Genomic DNA, 15,143 nt, shown 5'->3' with positions numbered 1-15,143 from the left:
GGGGAAGTTTAGCTGAACTATGAAAAAAAATAAAGAAAAGAAAATCTGTATTGGCAAAGGCAGGGGAAAAGAAACGCATTCACAGAAAAGGTTTTGAAAAGGTTTTGTCACCCTCCTCCTTCATAGAAGGGGGGGGGTAAAAGTGGGGTGGGGGAGACAGTTCTCCTTTTGCTGTTGGTAACCATGTGTTCACAAATTTAGTGATAACCTGTTGTCATTGCTTCTATTTTGCCCCTGGGGTCTGGGCATATCCCTACACTGCTGGAAGCCAGCAAATGTTGAGCCCAGATCAGTTGCAATGAGCCCAGATCAGTTCCCAAGGCTCAGCTGGTCCTGATGAAGCAATCAGGACAGCAACTTTCTTGAAGCTACAGGCAACAGGCTCCACCCTCTCCAGCCCTTAAAAGCTGGGGGCAGTCTGCAGAACCCTGTCTGGGCAAAGGGTAAGGTACTTGCTCTTTACCTCCATGTGGTTTCCTGATTCTTTTCTTGGGTCTCTGGCCCTGACTCCTGGCTTACCCTAACTTGTCTTAGCATTTCATCTTGGTTCTGACTCCTGGTGAATCTCAGCTTTAGCTCTGAACTTTGACATATCCCAGTTCTGGCTCTGGCTTACACTTACTTGGCTTTGGCTCCTGATTCTGGTTCTGAGCCCAGGATGAACCTGACTCTGTCACCAGCTTCTTGGATCACTCTGACTTTTTGGCTTCTGACTTCTGGATCCCTGGGAACCTGGCTTATGGACTTTGCTTGTGTACTAGGTGATATTCCCTGAGTGCCCAAGCCCAAGCTCCTAACATCTGGAATTTGCTTCTCAACCTCAAGATAGTATCTTTGCAAAAAATGTTCATGCCTTCAAACCAAAAGTTGAATTTTCCACTACTCTCTCATTGTAGCACAGGGTCAGATCCATAAAGGTATTTGGGAATTGGAATTCACAGTATGGCAATCCCTTCCTCCTAGGCACACCCTGTTGTCTAGTGGAGTCCTTGGCCACATGTTATATATACAGGCTCTTTTTATATTATGTTTTGATGGATTCACAGAAACCAGCTGATAAGGAGTTGCCTGAGCCTGTTTCTTGCATCCTCTTTGCCATCCTTGAAAAATGAAACAGAGATTGAGTACTACCCTGGATTACCCAATAACATAGGATGTCAAAGCAATCCCAGCCAGGTCATGAGATGCTACGGGGCTTTGGGAGTGAGGCTTAAGGGGTTGGGGGCACAGGTGGTGTTTTCCTTTATTCTCCTAGTTTTGGGGTATGGGCTGAGGAGGGAGAGGAGGATCGAGGTAGTTGACCAAAGACTGTGGCACTGGTGTCATCATGAAGGCTTTGGCTTCGATGATCACAGTCCGTTCTGTGGTGAGAGAGGCAGTGGTCTGTTGGGAAGAGATGGCCTCTACCTCACTGCACTGGGGAGGAGGCTCTTTTCAGCCAGACTGGCTGATTTGCTTGACCGGGTTTTAAAGTAAGCCTGCCGGGAATGGGGGGACTACTGCCACTGCAAGCCCACTGGGCAACTTTTGCAAATCCAGCAGGCTAAGGCACTTAAGGGAACCCACCCATACCCCAGCCCCAGAATGATGTGTAGGGAAGGCAAGGACCCCCAATGGGACACTTATGTGCCTGTACACCAACACCAGGACTTTGGGGAATAAACAGGAGGAACTGGTCCTCATGCTAAACAAGAGTGACTACGATCTCATAGGGATAATGGAGACCTGGTGGGACTCCACCTATGACTGAGCCATAGGTATACATGGTTATGCCTTGTACAGGAGAGATTGTGTGAACAAAAGGGGTGGGAGTGTAGCTCTCTATGTCAAGGAAAGCTATATGTCCCTGCAAAGCTGAAAGTGGCACCCAGGGTGGATGACTGGTGACTCTCTGGGTTAAAATCTGTGATAAACAAGGCACAGGGGACACAACTGTGACAGTCTACTACAGACCTCCTAGCCAGGATCAAGAGCTTAACCAGGAATTTGCCAGGGAAGTGGCTGAGGCTGCACACTCCCGGTTCATGGTTGTCATGGGAGACTTCAACTACCCAGACATCTCATAGAAAGAGTAATTGGCCAAATCTGAATGGTCGCAAAGCTTTCTCATGTATGTGGATGAGCTCTAACTGACTCAAGAATTCTATGGACCGATGAGAGTCAAAGTGTTGTTCAACCTGGTACTGGCAATGGGGGATGACTTAATCAGTGACCTAACAATCTAAGGGAAGCTGGGAGACAGAGACCATGAGCTGATCACCTTCACCATCTGCTGTAAAGCTGGCAAGTCAGTCAGCAATGCAGAAGTCCTCAACTTCAGGAAAGCTGACTCTGAAAAGCTCAGGAGGCTTGCTGGTGAGGCACTAAGGGACCATGACCCAAAGGGGAGGGGAGTTCAGGATGAGTGGTTGCTCCTCAAGGGAGTGATCTTGGAAGCACATGCGATATCTATCCCGTCTCGGAGGAAAAGCTGCAAAAGAGCACAGCAGCCCTCTTGGCTCTGTAGGGAACTAGGGAACCAGTTGACCTCCTGCATCTAAAAAGAAGGACCTATAAGAATAGAAGGCTGGATGCACCTCAAAGGAGGAATATTCCGCACTGGTCCAGACCTGTAGGGATTGAATCAGGAAAGCCAAGGCTGCAACTGAACTCCAACTAGCTACACATATCAAGGATAATAAAAAGTCCTTTTTTAGTTATGTGGGGAGCCAGAGGAAAAGCAAGGGTAACACTGGACTCCTGCTAAACCATATGAGAAAACTGATAACTGACGCCCAGGAAAAAGCCAACCTGCTTAATGGGTATTCTGCATTGGTTTTTCACCAGCCCCAAGGGATGGCGCTGCTCAGTATGGGATGGCCAGGGTGAGGGAGAATTGTTATCCTCCATCAAAGTTGACCATGTGAAGGAAAACCTTGAGAGGCTGGACACCTTCAAGGTAGCTGGCCCAGACAGTTTATACCCCAGTGTACTTAAGGAGCTGGCAAGCATCATAGCTCAGCCACTGGCATGGATCTTCTAGAACTTGTGGCACTCAGGTGAAGTGCCTGAAGATTGGAAGAAGGCCAATGTGGTGCCTATCTTCAAGAAAGGGAGGAAAGTAGATCTGGAGAACTACAGGCCCATCAGCCTGACCTCTGTCTTGGGTAAGATCTTGGAAAACATTTTCAAAGAGACCATTCTTGACAAACTGGCTGATGGCAACATCCTGAGGGATAGCCAACATGGGTTTGTTGCAGGTAGGCCATGCCTGACCAAGCTCATCTTCTTCTATGACCAGGTGACATATCACCTGCACAAGGGAGAGGAGATTGACGTCATGTATCTTGATTTTAAAAAAGCCTTCGATCTGGTATCCCATGATCATCTCATAGAAAAACTGGCCAACTGCAACCTTGGCTACATCACAGTCCTCTGGCTGGGGAATTGGCTTCAAGGTCAGACCCAGAGAGTGGTAGTTGACGAAAGTCAATCATCATGGTACGCAGTGACCAGTCGGGTCCCCAAAAGTTCTGTCCTTGGGCCTATACTCTTTAACATCTTCATTAATGATGTGGACATTAGTGTCAAAAGTGGACAGGCCAAGTTCACTGATGACACCAAACTTTGGGTTAAAGCATCCTCACTTGAGGACGGGATGGTGATTCAGGCCAACCTTGACAGGCTCAGAAAATGGGCGGATGAAAACAGGATGATGTTCAACACCAAAAAATGCAAGGTACTCCACCTTGGGAAGAAAAACCCACAGCATGCTCATAGGCTCAGCAGTGCTACTCTTGCTAGCAGCATGGCCAAAAGGGACTTGGGGGTCATGACTGACCACAAGATGAATATGAGCCACCAATCTGATGTTGCAGCTGATAAAGTGAGAAAAACTCTGGCTTACATCCATAGATGTTTCTCTAGCAAATCCTAGGATGTTATCCTCCCCCTGTGTTCGGCCTTGATGAAGCCACAGCTGGAGTACTGCATCCAATTCTGGGCTCCACGATTCAAAAAAGGATGTGGAGAAGCTTGAGGGAGTCCATGTACCTGACCAGAGGGCAGGAAAACAAGACTTATGATGAGAGGCTGATGGGACTCCTCAGCCTGGAAAAGCACAGGCTCAGGGGGGATCTGGTGGCTACTTACAAGTATATAAGGGGAGTACATCAGGATGTGGGGGAACACCTGTTCACTAGAGTGCCCCAAGGGATGACAAGGTCAAACAGTCACAAACTTCTTCAAGACCATTTCAGGCTGGACATAAGGAAGAACTTCTTCACTGTCCGAGCCCCCAAGGTCTGGAACAGACTGCTGCCAGAGTTGGTGCAAGCACCTACTCTGGACTCCTTTAAGAGACATTTGGATGTTTATCTTGCTGGAATCATTTGACCCCAGCTGACTTCCTGCTCCTGGGGCAGGGGGCTGGACTCGATGACCTTCCAAGGTCCTTTTCAGCCCTAATGTCTATGAAATCTATACACATGCTCTGGGGTGAGATAGGGAGGGTGCTTTAATGAGAGCAGTTCCCAAAGCATTCTAATTAAAATGCCATGATGTCACTTCTATTCAGCATCCCACATTTCAAAAGGGCCAGTGGAGAACTTTAACTAAAGCTCATTTGATGAGTTTTAGTTAAAGTATCCCTGCCACCATTTTGAAATGTTGGATACTGAATACACATGATGCTGCAGCACACTGGAGCATTCTAATTAAAAGAGTAGGTACTTGAACCCACATCTTCCTTATTCTAATGGCAATGTCAAAATTGCCACACAAGCATTTTGGGTGGGTTTTACTCAATGTCTTGTTTAGTAGTTTCACTTTGCATAAAGAATTAAAAATGTATTGGAGCAGTGACTTGGACATCTTTTTCTAAAAATCCAAGTGAGTTTCATAACCTTTGTGCTGCCTTTTTCTCACTTTCTGTCCTCCTGCCTTTGAAAACCAAGGTGCCTTGGAGACTTGAACAGACACAAGAGGGCTATATGGCAGCTGAATGGGAGTTTTATGAAAGTCAGTGGTGCTAAATGTTGGACTTAATGGTGTGGACATAGAAATGCTTGGAGCCCATCTGTTCAAAAGTGGATTTTTTCTAAAGAGCACAAGGCAGTGAGCTTGGTTACATGTAAATGAGCTGAGAATTAGTCAAAAGCAGAAAAAAAACTCCACTTTAACCCTGAATGAATGGCTGTTAAGACGAAATTATTCATTACACTTAGATCATATTACATGTGTGGAGTGATAATCATGTTAAAGTTAGAACCTATATAAAAGGTTGTGCATCAAAAGTTAGTTGTGTTTCTTGCCTGCACAGCTCTGATTTCCCCCTAGCGGACTGAACACCTGGGCTTTATACCTGGTCTGGGTCAAGAGGGTGGAGGGGGGACTGGTAGTAGTGTATTGTGGAACTAGAGAGGACTGCAAATGGCTCATTTTACCTCCATGGAGAAGAATGAAGTTGTCCTAACACAACCTAGGTAGCATGGTCTAGCATTAGCCCTCACCAGAAGCAGCATAACATTGAGATGGTTTGAAGCTACTTAGCATATGTTAACAAGATTTAACATATGGATGTTCATGTTTTACGTGCTGCTAGTATGGTCTAAGTATAACATGTAACTTCTCTGGGTGTGTTTCCATACCCTAAATAAATCTTTATTTGCTTAAAATGGATTTAATCCCATGGCCCTAATTTGTGAAAGTATTCTTGTTCAGGAGAAGTGCTTAGTTTAATTTAAAATTAAACAAGTGCCCTCCTGAATCAGAATATAGATAAACAGAAAAGAAAAGATACACAGGTTCCTAGAGTAAGAAGCTGCATTAGCCACTATAGAGCTCACATCAGTTTGTATGTCTTATAAAAACAAATGTTATTTGTTTTGTCATGTGCGCACACACCTGTTTTATTTTACATTAGAAACCAATACCTACCTTTTAAAACACACAACCATGTGTCAAGTATTGCAGTCCCTTGTGGATCTGAAGAATGCCGCCTGCCACTTGACTAGAGTGTTATCAGCTCTAATTGAGGATCTTACACGCCCATGTTTCGCCTCCCACGACTTGATGTTAACGGAGTTGGTTCATATACCTTCACGTGTAGTCCAATTAGGAGTCTCATCGATGTCCCGTGAGGTCCCGAGTTTCTGAGGGCTCCACCACCCCTACACCCTTGCCCGTTCCACCGGGAGGTGGCCAGCCAGTTGGTCCGGCCACGTGTCCTCAGTTCCTCTCAAACAATCAACAAAAAAAAGGTCAAAAAGAAAACACGAAAACAGAGAAGGCTCTCCTGGCCTATGTCACTTCTCCGGCTGTCTGCAGCCACACTCTGAACCAAAATTGACCTTCGTGGGGTCAATCCCTCTTTGTTGGCTCTCTCTTTCTCTGAAAGCCCCTTGTAGAGCTTGCCACGATTTCTTTTAACAGCTTAAGTCCATACTATTGGCTTGTGCCACTATTATATGTACTACGGTACCCTTCTCACGCCAGGCTCAGCCAGCTCCCAGCTGGTAAACAAACAGTTCTACTCCCTGCAGGGGCCAGTAAACTGGGTTCTAAAATCCCGCTGGGGTTTTGCTTTCTGCCAGAGGCTCCTACCAGCACTCAACATCGCTTTCAGAGTTCCCTGCAGCGTGTGCCAGCTTGCTCCACCTCCTCCTCCTCCTCTTTTTGGTTCTGCATTGTTGCCCCTTGCCTGTCCCAGGCTCTTCTTTATACTGGCGGGGGAATTCTCGGCCCCTCCCTTCCCAACACACCTGGGTAAGGGGAATTTCTGCCGGGCTCCTTGGGGCTGCGGACCTGGGGCCGCTGAACCTTTGATTAGCCCAGGAGCCTTGGAGCCTGGTGGCTCCTTCTCTCTCTCACACCATGCAAAACAACAAAAATATCTGAGAAATATAACTGACAAAAGATCGTTGTGGTGATCCTTTTTTAAGGCAGTCTGTATATTTATTTTATCTTACAACACTGAATGAAAACTACAGATATAAAACTTGTTGTTTTTTTTTTTCAAGTAGAACATTAATTAAAAGGGCAGTATTTTCATAGCCAGCTTTCAGATGACCATCCTGCAGAGTTAAGAACATCATATCTTACCATGTACATATGAATAAAATACATATGAAACACGTATACAAAATACAACCTTACATGTTACCATTGTAAGGTCCTAACTACACCCTATCTCATAGATATAGATACAGATATATTGGTTCAGTACTTTACTTTCTCTCCACTAATAAGAGTAGAACCCAGTTCCTTCATAGGGTCAAGTGGCTTAGGCCCCTGTAAAGACATAGACAGACAGACAGGTGTCCATGGCTAGGTTTGTGAACTGGCAAAAGAGAGCTAGAGAGGCAGATCTAAAAAAATATATAGCAAACTGCTGGAGCAGCTCATCTGTCCCATGCAGCTGTCTGCTGAGGGCAGATATCTATATCTATGTCTATATTTATAACTATATCTATATCTATATCTCCCCTTAGCAAACAGCTGCATGGGACAGATGAGATGTTCCAGTAGTTTGGTATGGCTTTTTTCCCCCTGTATGAGACTTCTGCTTGGTTCCATCTCTGAAAGGAAGAGTGTCACCTTTAAACAAAAGCCACAGCATCAGATGAGCAGCTTGTTTTTAATTCATGAACCTGCTACAAATTAAGCATGTGTGTGCCATCCCATTATGAAAAATCCATCTTTGTATTTTTCTCCTGCACACTGCTTTGCTGTGTTAAGTAAATACTATGGTGAATAAAGTTCCAATTTTACGCCAAAATATTAAGGAAACAAAAGAGTAATGTTCATGTTTGTGTAACATCTCCTTTCCTAAAAGCTCAGAAGCATAAAAACCTATTAATTCATGCACACTGTATATACAAACATATGCCTTCACAGGACTTTGGTAGCCACAGGAATAAACATAAGAAAGGAAAGAACACCTCTCATGGTTGTCGTTTGCAAGGAAAACTATGATTTTGAAGGATCCAGTTAATTATAAAACATCCACCGGCTGCTTCACAGGAACACAGTACACACAATTAGTTCTGAGTATGATGTGTGAGATAAAAAAGCAAAACTGACAATAGTATAAAATGGAGCCTTTGCTTGCCTCCTTGCAGTGACAGCACCAAGCACCCTGATGTCAGAAGCATACAGAGAAATCGTGTCAGTTGCATTCTCTGATGACCGCTATTTCCCCAAACAAGAGACATTCCAATTTCTTCCTGTACTAAACTTTAGCCTCCCACTGCTACAGCTGCCAAATTACAGACTCCCTTCCATATTATGAATCTGTTCCCTTAGGAAAGGTGGTCTTTTCTTATTTCACATTTGACCTTTTCCTGTTACTGGTAAGAGAGGATGTTAATTGACCCCATTGTAGCAAGAGAACAGAGCTTGGTGGGGAATGGCAGTGTTATAGAATTCATAATAACTTCTTCACTGTAATTCCTCATAACCTTCTGCAGAAAATATGTATGTTCAAACCTACCACACAACAAAACAAACTTAATTTGATTTTATTGTAACCAAAAATTGTAAGTCCTGTTTACTTTTTTTACACTATGCAGAGGGATTGCAAGGAAATGAAACTCTTTCAAACTGTTGTTTCTGGAAATAGTGTATCATTTTGGAATATTTTTTCTCTACATCTGAATCGGTCAGATCTCAGCGCTTCCTTTTTTGTGCCAAGGTATGCTTTCTACAGTTGGGGCTTATTTGCATACAAGGTCAGATGTCAATTATCTTGTGATTTTTGTGATTGAAAGAAAGGGCACATGAATTTCTGTCTGTGGTGGATTTACTATCAGAGTCTGTAACTTCAATTGATGTCTCAGCAAAGGGCAAAGCAGCCAAAAGCTGAAAATATTTAACTGCTGCTGCAAATTATAGAATTAAAATATAATTTTTATATAAGCTACTCATTGTTGAAACAAATATTGGAGATTTTTATTTCAATTTGACCGTGACCCAAATGTTGAAGTCATCATCCTGGCAATTTTGTATTGTTACTACATGGACAGCTAGACTCCGGATGATCAACTTTCTCACCACACCTGGTCACAATGCTTCTTTGGCACATTTAATTGTGGCAATTGTATGCAATTATTCCTCATTTACCAAGTGTAAGGAAGTGAGAGAAGAAATGCACTCTAAAGTGTGCATGTCTCCTGTGTTGTAGTTTACTATACAGTGGAAAAGGAACATCTGCAAAATAGTATTTGCAACTTCCCTTGCTAAAAGGATCATTTGGCTTTATAGAGGTAATGTAAAAGAAGTAAGTCATGACTCATATTATTATGTAAGCAGAAGTTAATCACCACCTCCACATTTCAAGCAGAAGTCATCTGAGTCGGTGTTCACTTCATGCCTTTGGGTGACACCTACAACTTGTTTTTGTCATGGCAAGACCTCTTTATAAAACAAAACACATGTCTATACTGGACTAGTGGAAAATACTCTCCCTATAAATAACCATTAGTCTAGAAACGCATATTCTTGTAGCAGCTCAGCAATGGATGCTGTAACCAACTTTTCAGGTGGGTTTCACAGCCATGCTGAGCTTTGTATTGCTGCAGGTAGATAGCTATTGCTACTTAAGCTAGCTATTTTAAAACTAGCACAAATATCCCTAAGCCATGGTGCAGTCACTTCTGTGACGTCAGTGGAGACATGCCTAATCACAGGTCATGATTCTACACGTGGCATAAAATTGTGGCTAGGTTTAGCCATGTGAAAGTACAGAGAAGGGTAACCAAAATGATCATGGGCATGGAACAGTTGCTGCACCAGGAGCGACTAAAAAGGCTAGGACTCTTCAGTTTTAAAAGAAGGATGAAAGGGGGTATGATAAAGGTTTATAAAATTATGACCAACATGGATCAAGTGAACAGGGAACTATTGTTCAATGAGTCCTGGAATGCTACAACTGGATGGCACCTGCTGAAATTAGTAGGTGACAGTTTTAAAACTAATAAGGGAAAGTACTTGTTTATGCAATGCATTTTTAACTTGTGGAATTCATTGCCACAGGAGTTGGTGAAGATTAATAATATAGTCAGGTTCAAAAAGCAACTGGATAATTCATAGATGACAGATCTATTAATGGCTGTTGACCAAAATGGTTGGAAATGTTTCTAAACCTATAGAGTGTGTCCCCACATGCATGTATATGCATTTCCCTGGGACAAGTAGCAGCGGCACATATTTGTGCCGCTGTTAATTTTTCCTGGGTGCACCCCTGCACATGCACTGTGGCACACAGCAAATTGTCTTAGGTGGGGTAGGAGAGGCTGGGACCCATACCTGAGCTGGTCCCAGAAGACTTACCTGGGGTCTTGGGGGCCTTCTGAGGCTCCAGCAGCAGCAATCCAGGCACATGGAGCTCTGGCTGGCCAGACTCCGGTTTCAGGAGGTGCATGCTGCTGCCATGTGTACCACACCGTTGGGTTGTGTGTGTGTGTGTGTGCGTGTGTTAGATACCAGGGTTTACCAGTATCTAATTTTGCCCCCCACATTGCAAATATGCAGTGCAGAAAACAGATGAACATGTGCCGCATGCAATGTGCAGTGCCTCGAAAGGCTTTGAGGTAGCACAAACTACACATTCCCACTCAGGGGGAAACAGCCATAATGGTGGATGCCAGGGAGAGTATAGAATAGGAGAGAGATCACTCAAGAGATATCCAGTTCAGTGCTTTCTCCCTATACTATCCTGTCAGTGATGGGATACTGGGATAGACAGACAATTGGTCTGACCTAGTATGGCACTTCTTATGTACATGTGAGTAGTCCTATTGATCTCAGTGGGACTTCTGTTGTGTTTCAAGGTCATGTCCTAAACTACCTTGCTAAACAGGAGTCTGGATTGAGGAAGAAAATGATGGTATATTTCCTATCTCTTCCCCCCTCCCCCCAAATCTGGATTGGGTTGAATGGCCTGATTCTCATTTATGTTATAACTAGGTAGACCAGCTGAATTTATTGGACCAACTGCATAGCTGAGGTACAGTTAGACAAGTTTTTGAGTTCAAAACATTCTTTGTCACTTAAAAAACAGGATGGAATTGTTCTGAGAGAATAAAAGGGTCACACAATGAATGTAAACTAGTACTTGTGCCCATTGTAAGGCACCTTTTAACTACCCAAATTATTGAAAATGTAGATAAGGCATATGTGCAAGTTTTCTATTCTCTTCCCGTTGGCTCTATATACACAAAAACAGAAGTCAGTTGGTTGCATTCAAACCTGCAGGCAAGATACTGGACATACAGACAGCTGAAAATACATTTAAATAGAAAACATTCCCTGAATTTCATTAAAAAATAGTTTTTGTAGGGAATAGTGAAGTATTTTTCCCCCACTCAGAACATTAAATTATGACCATACATTAAAAGGTGATATTTTCTTTGTTCTGGAGAGGCTATAAAACAGCATCATATAGTGACAATCAATCTGAACTTTAGACATAGAATTCTGCTGCTTCAGTTCTTTTCTGGCTGTGTCATTAACTGAAAATAACTCCCCAAGGCTTATTTACACTTTAAAGATTTTTTTCAAGTGCTTAAAAAGAACATTTAAAAAAATGAATGCAGAAGAAATCAGCTTATTTGAATTTGTTGTGCTTGCATGTATGTATCTAAAATATTCTGCTCAGAGTGTTCAGCAAATGGAACATCCTACACAGTGTGCAGCCCAGAATCCACTCTGGGATATAGCCATAATGGTGCAGAGATGTGTTCCAGCTTTTAATTCAGCTTGGCCATGTGCTGCTTGGCAGCTTGTAAGTCAGCATCTCCTAGTTCATAGACATAGATTAGACTTTTTGACCTCTATATAAGAAGATAACTAATATTAGACCTCTATATAAGAAGATAATTGCCATATACTGCCATTTACTGGGTCAGACCAGAAGTCCATCAAGTCCATGCTTCGCACCATAGCAAAGAAAGGATGCTGGCGCCGGGGGGGCGGGGGTGGGGAGGGCGACAGAGCACGGAGTAGATGAGTGAACAGGTCATTCCAGAATTTTCCACTCGCTGCTCCTTTCTCATTGCAGTTCTCAGCCTCAGAGGGGTTTATACCTTTTTCCATTAACTCTAACAGAAGTCTGAATGCCAGAGAGATACTGTCATTACTCACTGGTTTATTTGAATGATGTAACTTTGTCTTGCATCATATATAACAATGTTGTAAGTTGAAATGTAATATGCACGATCCAAAAAGAGACCACTTTGACCATCCAGTGACCTCCTGCATAGCACAGGCTATGCAAACCTCATTTAATAGTTTCTTCTTCAAGGCCACAACTTCTGCTTAGAGAGTTTTAGCATTTTCCTTACAAAGCTATGCAGCATCTTTCTTATGGAGCTACTTGAAGTCTCTTAAAGACTTCAGGGGATCTACCATGTCCCAAGGCAAGTTGTTCCAATTATTATTTCTCCTTTCTTTTAAAGTCAAACTTTATTTTTAGTCTGTACTTGTCTAGCTTCTGTTTCCAACCGGTGGATCTTGGTCTGCCTCTTCCCCACCTCCCTCCTTTTTCTTGCAAAGATTCATGTCTACCAGAAATTTCAGATCTCTATTTTTTTGTGGAAATAATGCAACGTTTGATCAAATCGCCTTTAGCACCTTTAAAAAACTGGGTGTCTTACTCTTTCACTAAAGGCAAAAAAGAAAAAAAATGAATTCACATGGGATCTAACTAAAAAGGTGCCTATCAGATAATAATTCCCATTTTCTAGTAGAGATTTATATAAATATTTGATATCCACTGGAGCAGGGACCTGACCTTTCACATAAGTGCACTAAGCATCAGACTATTGAGTCAGTCTATCTTTGGCCCATTCTATATTTATTTATACAAAGTAGAACAGCATCAACAGCAAAACTGAGACACACTCACCTTGCATCCCAGTAATAATAGTACTTACCTAAGAGACAGGAGATCTCAGTCTGAATTCCCACTCCAACTCTGTCCAAGGAAGTATCTGAACCTTGGTCCCCTCTCTCTGACTTTAAATACTGGGCTACTGGGCAAAGCGAGAACACCAAGAAACGCATCAGTATTTTGTTAAAGACTATTTCAGTATATATGTTCTGAGAGTGCCTATTGGATTAGGTCATCCTGGTTAAGTTAGTTCAGGGAAGAGCTTGGTCATGAATTACATTAGTGACCACCAACCTTTTAAGTCTGCAGGCTGGATTGACCCAGTTTGAGTAAGAGGTGGGTGGGCAGGTGGGTGTTAAGACTGAGCTTCCACTGCTACTCAGTGGGATGGGAAAGCAATTTCTGTCAAAGTCTTTAGCTGTTGAATGCTGACAAATCCCCTTCTCTAAGGACTGAATTAAAAGATCTGTGGTCTGGATCCAAACTGTAGGTTGCAGGACTTGGATGGTTGTACACATGCTCACTGACAGAAACTTATGCAGGAAGGAGTGGGAATTTAGGCACCTCCATGTTTAGGTAGCAGCTGAGCATGGTTTTTGAAGACCTAAATTATGGACTTAGGCACCTAAATTCCTTTGAGAATCTAGTCCAGTCTCCCTAACTCACTTGTCATTGTTTGGCTGGATTTTTGTAGTGAAGGCACTTCCTATACTAATTACTTTTAATCCAAGGATATAATAATTGCAAAGAATCAATCATGTTTTCCTTGTAACACAGGTCTGAGATCACTTGGTTCAGAAAATATTTGTCTCCATATTTTTATACTTAAAACTACACATGAACTGGCAGTAAGGAAACCTAATCAATTTACCAAAAAGGTAGAAAAGATAAATTGACTCTAAGATAGAAAGTCCTAAAATGAAAATGTAGCTCCATTGAAATTGATGGCAGTTTAACCACTAACTTCTGGGGCCACAATTTCACCATTAGTCTTCAGCAAATCCAAGATGTTTTCAGAGTTTCAGGTTTCATGCACAGCAATGAGTGATGGCTGCAGCAGAGGAAACCTTTAACACTTTTTCTTCTCTTACTTCAGTGATTATAGGAATTATTCTTTCTCCATACAAGCACAAACACAAAGAACTGAAAATTTGGGGAAATTTATCATGTCCTGTTTTAATCCTTGCCTACCTGTTAAATGCTTTCAAGTATACTATCTATGCTTTAAAAAGAGGTTCTATGGTATCCTTCTTAGCTCTCCCTGACCTTATTGAATTTGTCCTAACAAATTCAGCTCCAAATTACTATATATCAGGGATGGGCAAAGTCTGGCCTGCAGGCCAAATCTGCTCAGCAGTGGGGTCCATTTCCCAGCCGCTGCTGCACATGGTTGGGGCTGGTCTCCATGGAGACCCCAGCCACAGCTGCCTTGTGAAAGCTCAAGACTGGGGTTGCCATGGAGACTAGCCCCAGCTGCGCTGGTAGGATGTGCAGCAGAGCAGGACAGGGGGCTATTCCAGAGCCACTGGGATCTTGCAACAGGAGCAGCTTGCTTTGGAGAGACATGATCTGTAGCCTGCATGCTCTGCGCAGAAGCACACAGGCAGCTCTGCCCTGGCTCCTCGTAGCAGTGACAGCCAGGTCTGGAGCGGTGGCAGAGCTGTGCTCCCCTGCCTGCATGCCCTGTCCAGAGAATGCAAGCAGGGGATTACAGTTTTGCCCTGACTCTGGAGCAAGCTGTCCCCATTGTAAGAGTCCAGGGGCTCCAGAACAGCCCCTGGAACATCGCCCTGCCCTGCTCTGCTATGCACCCTGCTGGGGTGGCTGGAGCTGGTCTCCATGGCAACCCCAGCCTTGAGCTTGTACAGTGCAAATGTGGCTGAGGTCTCCATAGACAGCCACGCGGGCAGGGGCTGCTCGGAAATGGAGTCCAGCTGCCGGCGGGATCAGCTATTTTGTCCACCACTGCTATATATATCTAGTCGATCACTATTTGTTCTCTCCCCATCCCCCCCCCCCACACACATTGCATTGTACTGTGGCATGGCACAGCACAACACAGATCTCTATTTTTGGGTCACAGAGTTTGCTGCTGTCTCATTAAAAGTTCTGTTAGCAAAGTACTGAAAGAAGGAACTCCTGTGTTGCACCATTTGGGAGAAAGGGTTGTAGAAGGGTGTACAGGATAGAAGTTTCATTATGCTGGGGCCAGCCCAGCATATTTCACTTTCAACTTTGGAGTCACATTAGAAATGTTATCACATCATGTCAGAAC

This window comes from Gavialis gangeticus, unplaced genomic scaffold (genome assembly GCF_001723915.1).
Source record: "Gavialis gangeticus isolate Ggan-Ray unplaced genomic scaffold, GavGan_comp1, whole genome shotgun sequence".
Lineage (NCBI taxonomy): Eukaryota > Metazoa > Chordata > Crocodylia > Gavialidae > Gavialis > Gavialis gangeticus.
Note: the sequence above shows the minus strand (reverse complement) of the source record.